This window comes from Medicago sativa, chromosome 4 (assembly GCF_051527215.1).
Source record: "Medicago sativa cultivar Bolivia chromosome 4, Bolivia_mono, whole genome shotgun sequence".
NCBI classification, from domain to species: domain Eukaryota; kingdom Viridiplantae; phylum Streptophyta; class Magnoliopsida; order Fabales; family Fabaceae; genus Medicago; species Medicago sativa.
In genome coordinates, this window is record NC_140752.1 from 31,027,041 (window position 1) to 31,032,618 (window position 5,578).

Below are 5,578 nucleotides of genomic sequence, written 5' to 3' on the forward strand. Positions count from 1 at the left end.
CCATGTGATGTGTGTGCATGTGTCGGTGCTTGTGTCGGTGTACATCATTAGAGTCCATAGTCCATATTACATCATTTGCCTAAATACAAACTACTTCCCTTGTGAGAACTTAATCTCACATAAAATGAATTAAAGCCAAAATAAAGTGCAATAGAAAAGAAATGGAAAATGAGATGAAGATGATGAGGGATGCTTATGAAACAATGAATAAAGTGGTTAGTAATAATAGGCATAGAATGATAGAAAAATAGGCAAGGAAAAAGGCATAACAACATGGTAAAATGGCAAGAAAAGGTGACAAAATACACTTAACAAAATACCAAAATCCCAAGCAAACAAAAGACTCATAACCCTCACATTATGACATTTTTCAAAGAGTTTTAGGATCAGCCCTAATATGAGAGTTACAAGAAAATCACAAGCCAAAGAGTTATGGTATATTCTTAGGTCTATTTTGCACTAATTCACATATTAAAATTCAAGTAACTTGCCATATAAGAAACCAATCATCATATATCACAAACAACACCAAATATTCCAAATTGAACAACAAACAAAACCTCAACATTACTCAACAAACAACAATTATTATGAGCAAAAGAATTGGAATCAAAATATGCAAGAAGCTCCACAAAATTTGACAAAAAAAACAACACAAGACTCAAGCAATTCTCCATGCATTTTTCTACCAATTTTCAATAGGCAAGAAATCACAAGATTATTACAAGTTTTTAACAAGATTTTTCAACAAAAATTAAAAAGAAAAGCAATAACCAAGGTAAAATAATTTTCACATATTTCTTTGATCAAAATTCACATGCAACATATCAAGGTTTATCAAGAAATACAAGAAAATTAATAGGAATTTTTTTTAGAATTCTTCATGAAGATTTTAAGCCAACAGAGGTGCAAACAGCAAAAACAGTGTGCATATAGCAAAAGAATAGGGAAAAACGAACTCAGGACAGGAACAGGCCCAGGCCCAAGCCTGTTGATGGATCTGGATCATCCAAACGCCTCAGAGGCGTTGGATTGATCCAACTCCCTCAAAACCCTAGATCCAAAGGCCAGGAACATGTAGCACACCATAAGTCAAAGAAGGAACACACAACAACTAGATCTACGCCGTACACGTAACTAAGAAGCAGATCAAACGGCCAAAAACGAAGAAGAGACCGGTTTGGGAGTGAACCAGTCTGGTTCAGGTGAACCGGTCCGGTTCACTCCCTATAAAAGCTTGTGAGCCGGTCTCCCTTCATTTCCAACCGATCTTTCTCTTTCTTCTTCTCATATCCCTCTCGTTCTCTCTTCTTCTTCTCCGATCTAACCTAACGGCGCTGTAAGGTGGAGGAACAATGACAAGTACACCGTAATCTTTAAAGAACGATGGAATCGTCGTCTTCTCCGGTGAGAAAGACGGATTCCGTCCACTCCTCTTTTGTCTTTTTTGAAAACGAAGGTTAAACGGCGTATTTCCGTCCACCCTAGATCTATGAAATACGAAGCATAACGAACACACATCACATCCTGGAGATAGATTTTGAGAAATTAGGGTTTACCAGAAGTTTGATCGGAGAAGAGAGTTGCAGGACGCTGGGAAACTTCACGTCGTCTTCTTCGTCTTCTCTGGTAAATGCTTTCACTGGAAATAAACCAGTTATTTTCTTCTCTTTCTTCACCGGTGTGATTCTGCTTCGTTTTCACTTCGATCCTCTTCTTCTCTTCCTCAATCTCCTTCTTGTGATCGCATTCGTGCTGGAATTGCAAGAAAAAAGGTTCGGTGATGAAGATTCTCGCAGAGAATCACTGAGAACCAATGTGATTTTGATCGAATTTGGTAAGAATTTGTTTGGAATGGTTTCAGTTTAGGTTTTCTGGAAATTCATGTTGAATTTGTATGATTGGTGATGAATCTGATGAAGAATTGAATCGGTTAGGGTTTCTGGTTCATGTGTTCTTGATGAAGTTCATATGAATTTGGGGCTTTGATTCGTTTTTCTGGAAAATGGAATTGGGAATGTGTTTTTGTGAGTTGGCAGAAAATGAGTGGCGTTATTACTGTGCAATTGGTGATGTGGCCTTTATATAGGTGACATGTGTACTTGTGATCCAATGGAAAGTTGACACCTGGACTTGGACTTGTTTGGCTCGGCCTTGGACTAGTTTTGGACTTGGGACCTTTTTGCAATTTTTGAAAGTTAAGGGACCAAACTGCAATTAACAAAAAATGGACTGGACTGCAATTTTTAAGACTAAAGGACTAAAATGTAAATTGAAAAAGACTTTTAAAAGGAAAAATGGAAGAAAGGACTGAAATGCAATTTTTAGAATTTTGAAGGACTGAAATGAAAATAATAATAATAAAATTGGAATAAAATTGGTAAATTGGAAAAAACGTAAAGTGAAACCAATAAAAAACACAAAAATGGACTAAAATGAACCAACTACATAAATGAGGTACTTCAAAGTAACCTCTCTCTGTCAAAATTTTGTGTGAAATGACCAAAATGCCCCTAGGGACTAAAATGACTCAAAATGACTCAAATGCAATTTTAAAAATGGTTTTTAACAGGGAATTAAAACAAGAGTTTATACAAGCAAATTAAAAAGACTCAGAGACAATTTTTAGGGATTAAAAAGAGTTTTAACACAGGAAATGACTAAAATGCCCTCAGGGACTAAATTGGCCCAAAATGACTCAGATGCAATCTTTGAAATGGATTTTAACATGGAATAGAAACAAGGACTTATACAAACAAATTGAAAAAAACTCAGAGACAAATTTCAAGGACTAGAATAAGTTTGAATGCAGGAAATGACTAAAATACCCTTTTTATGAATTTTGCAAATAACATTGAAATAAAATGCAGAGAAAGATGCAATTGATCAGAGACAATTTCAAATAACTTGGAATGCAAGAAAGACCCTTTGGATGGTTTAAAATGCAAGAAAACATAGACAAAGTTACAATTGGAAATTTTTCAAAACAAAGGCAATAAAACATGCAGCTAAAACATAGTAAAATATCAGGGTAAACAATATCAAATTGGCAATCTCTCAAGAGTAATAGACACATATCAGAGATGGAAAAATATTTTGAGCAAGTATTTTTAGGTCCAAAATTAGGGTATAACACCGTTAACTTCTTGGGTTCTCAACCTTTTTTGCGAAAAACTAGAAATCTTGTTGAATTCATTCCCGAGATCGAAAGGTTTTTACATAAAAGAAAGAGAGACGCACAAAATAATACCGCCATGGCTAACTGCACTCTCAAAGAGTATGCAACGCCGTCTACGGCCGAGCCACAAGCTATTATTGTGTACCCAACGGTTGAGGATGACAACTTTGAAATCAAGCCTGCCCTTCTTAACTTGGTGCAGCAAAATCAGTTTTCAGGATCCCCCACCGAGGATCCCAATCTTCACATCTCTATTCTCCTAAGAATCAGTGGAACCATAAAAGAGAACCAAGAAGCCGTAAGACTTCATGTCTTTCCCTTTTCCTTAAGGGATAGAGCTAGCGCTTGGTTCCATTCCCTTGAAGTCGGTTCCATTACTTCATGGGATCAAATGAGGCAAGCATTCCTTGCCCGGTTCTTTCCCCCTCTAAAACTGCTAAACTGAGAGACCAAATTGCACGGTTCAATCAAAAAGATGGGGAGTCCCTCTATGATGCGTGGGAGTGTTTCAAGGAAATGCTTAGACTTTGTCCCCACCATGGTTTAGAGAAGTGGCTCATAGTCCACACCTTTTATAATGGCTTGTCTTATACCACTAAGATGTCTGTTGATGCAGCTGCAGGTGGAGCTCTAATGAACAAGAACTACACGGAAGCATATGCCTTGATTGAAGATATGGCTCAAAATCATTACAAGTGGACCGACGAGAGAGCCGTCACCAATTCTGCACCCTCCAAAAAGGAGGCAGGTATGTACGAAGTCTCTAACTATGATCACCTTGCTGCTAAGATTGATGCACTAACTCAAAAATTTGAAAAACTAAATGTTAGTGCCATCACTTCTACCTCTGCATCTCCTTCTTGTGAAATATGTGGTATATCTGGTCATATTGGTGTTGATTTCCAACTGGGTAGTGCTATTAATGGTGTTGAGCAAATGAACTATGCTCAATACAACCAAGGGATGAGACAAAACCAAAACCTTTATAAAAATCCTCAAAATCCCTATGGACAAGTAGCACCACCTGGCTATGCAATCAACCAGAGAGTCGCTCAGAAATCTAATTTGGAAATTTTAATAGAGAATACTATTGCAAATCAATCTAAACAGCTTCAAGAACTCAAAAACCAAACTGGATTTCTGACTGATTCTCTTTCCAAACTCAATACCAAAGTTGATTCTATTTTTAATCATTCTAAAATGCTTGAAACCCAAATCTCCCAAATAGCCAACAGGTGGCTACCCTTTCTCAAACACCGGGAGTCTTTCCTGGTCAAACCGAAGCCAATCCCAAAGCCCATGTTAATGCTATTTCTTTTGAGGGTAGTAAGTTAGGAGAAACTATTGCTAAGGTTAAAAACATTGAGAAAGAAAGTGTCAAGCTTTTAGGTGAGAAAACTATGGTAGAAAGTGAGAAACCACTTGATAAGACCTAAGCTCCTTCCACTGTAAAACTTGCTAAGCTCAACTTGGAGGGTCAATTTAATAAATTTGTCAACATCCTTAAGAAAATTTGCATTAAAATCCCCTTTGCGGAAGCTTTGTCTCGAATGCCTCTATATGCTAAGTTTTTAAAAGAAATTTTTTCAAAGAAAAGGGCTATAGAGCATAGTGAGGCGATAACTTTAGCTAAGGAAAGTAGTGCAATTATCCAAAAGACACCCCCTAAGCTTAGAGATCCAGGTAGTTTTGCCATACCTTGTATGATTGGGAGTGAGACCGTTGACAAAGCCTTGTGCGACTTAGGAGCTAGTGTTAGTTTGCTACCCTTGTCCCTCTTCAAGAGGATGGGGATAGGAGAGTTGAAACCTACCGAGTTGGTCTTGAAACTAGCTGATCGTTCTACTATAAATCTAGTAGGTTTTGTTGAAGACATACCTGTTAAGATAGAAGGGATATACATCCCGGTTTATTTTGTGGTAGTTGACAATGAAGAGGACGATGACGTCTCTATAATCCTAGGTAGACCTTTCCTCGCAACTGCGGGAGCTCTTGTTGATGTCAAAAATGGTAGGATTGTCTTTCAAGTGAGCGACAAAATGGTAGGATTTGAGTTGGAAAATGTTATGAAAGGTCCCGACCTTTACTCTTGCGCATTGCTTAAAGATCATGATGTTAAAGAACGCTTCATAGCGTCATCTACACAATATGATCTCTTTGATCCATTCTAAGGACTCTTTCTAACCATCAAGCTAATGACCCTAAAAGAGCGCTTCGTGGGAGGCAACCCACACATTTAATTGCTTTTGTTTTGTTTGTTTTCCGTTGTTTCAAGTTGTTTTGTAGGTAATTGTCCAAGTTTGATTCGAGAAAATTGAAAATTTTGAAGCCCCTATGTTAAGAAGGTTGGCACGGCCCGTGCTCCCACTTGGCACGGCCGTGCCAGACTTAACACACCAA

The 5,578-nt window shown here is 37.7% G+C and overlaps 1 non-coding gene across 1 annotated transcript; it reads right to left on the reverse strand.

Moving 5' to 3' along the window:
• Positions 1 to 3,616: 3,616 nt before the first annotated feature.
• Positions 3,617 to 3,723, reverse strand: LOC146927754 (small nucleolar RNA R71). Its single transcript, XR_015009059.1, has one exon. It is a non-coding gene; the product is annotated as a small nucleolar RNA R71 (small nucleolar RNA).
• Between the last annotated feature and the right edge of the window lie 1,855 nt (positions 3,724 to 5,578).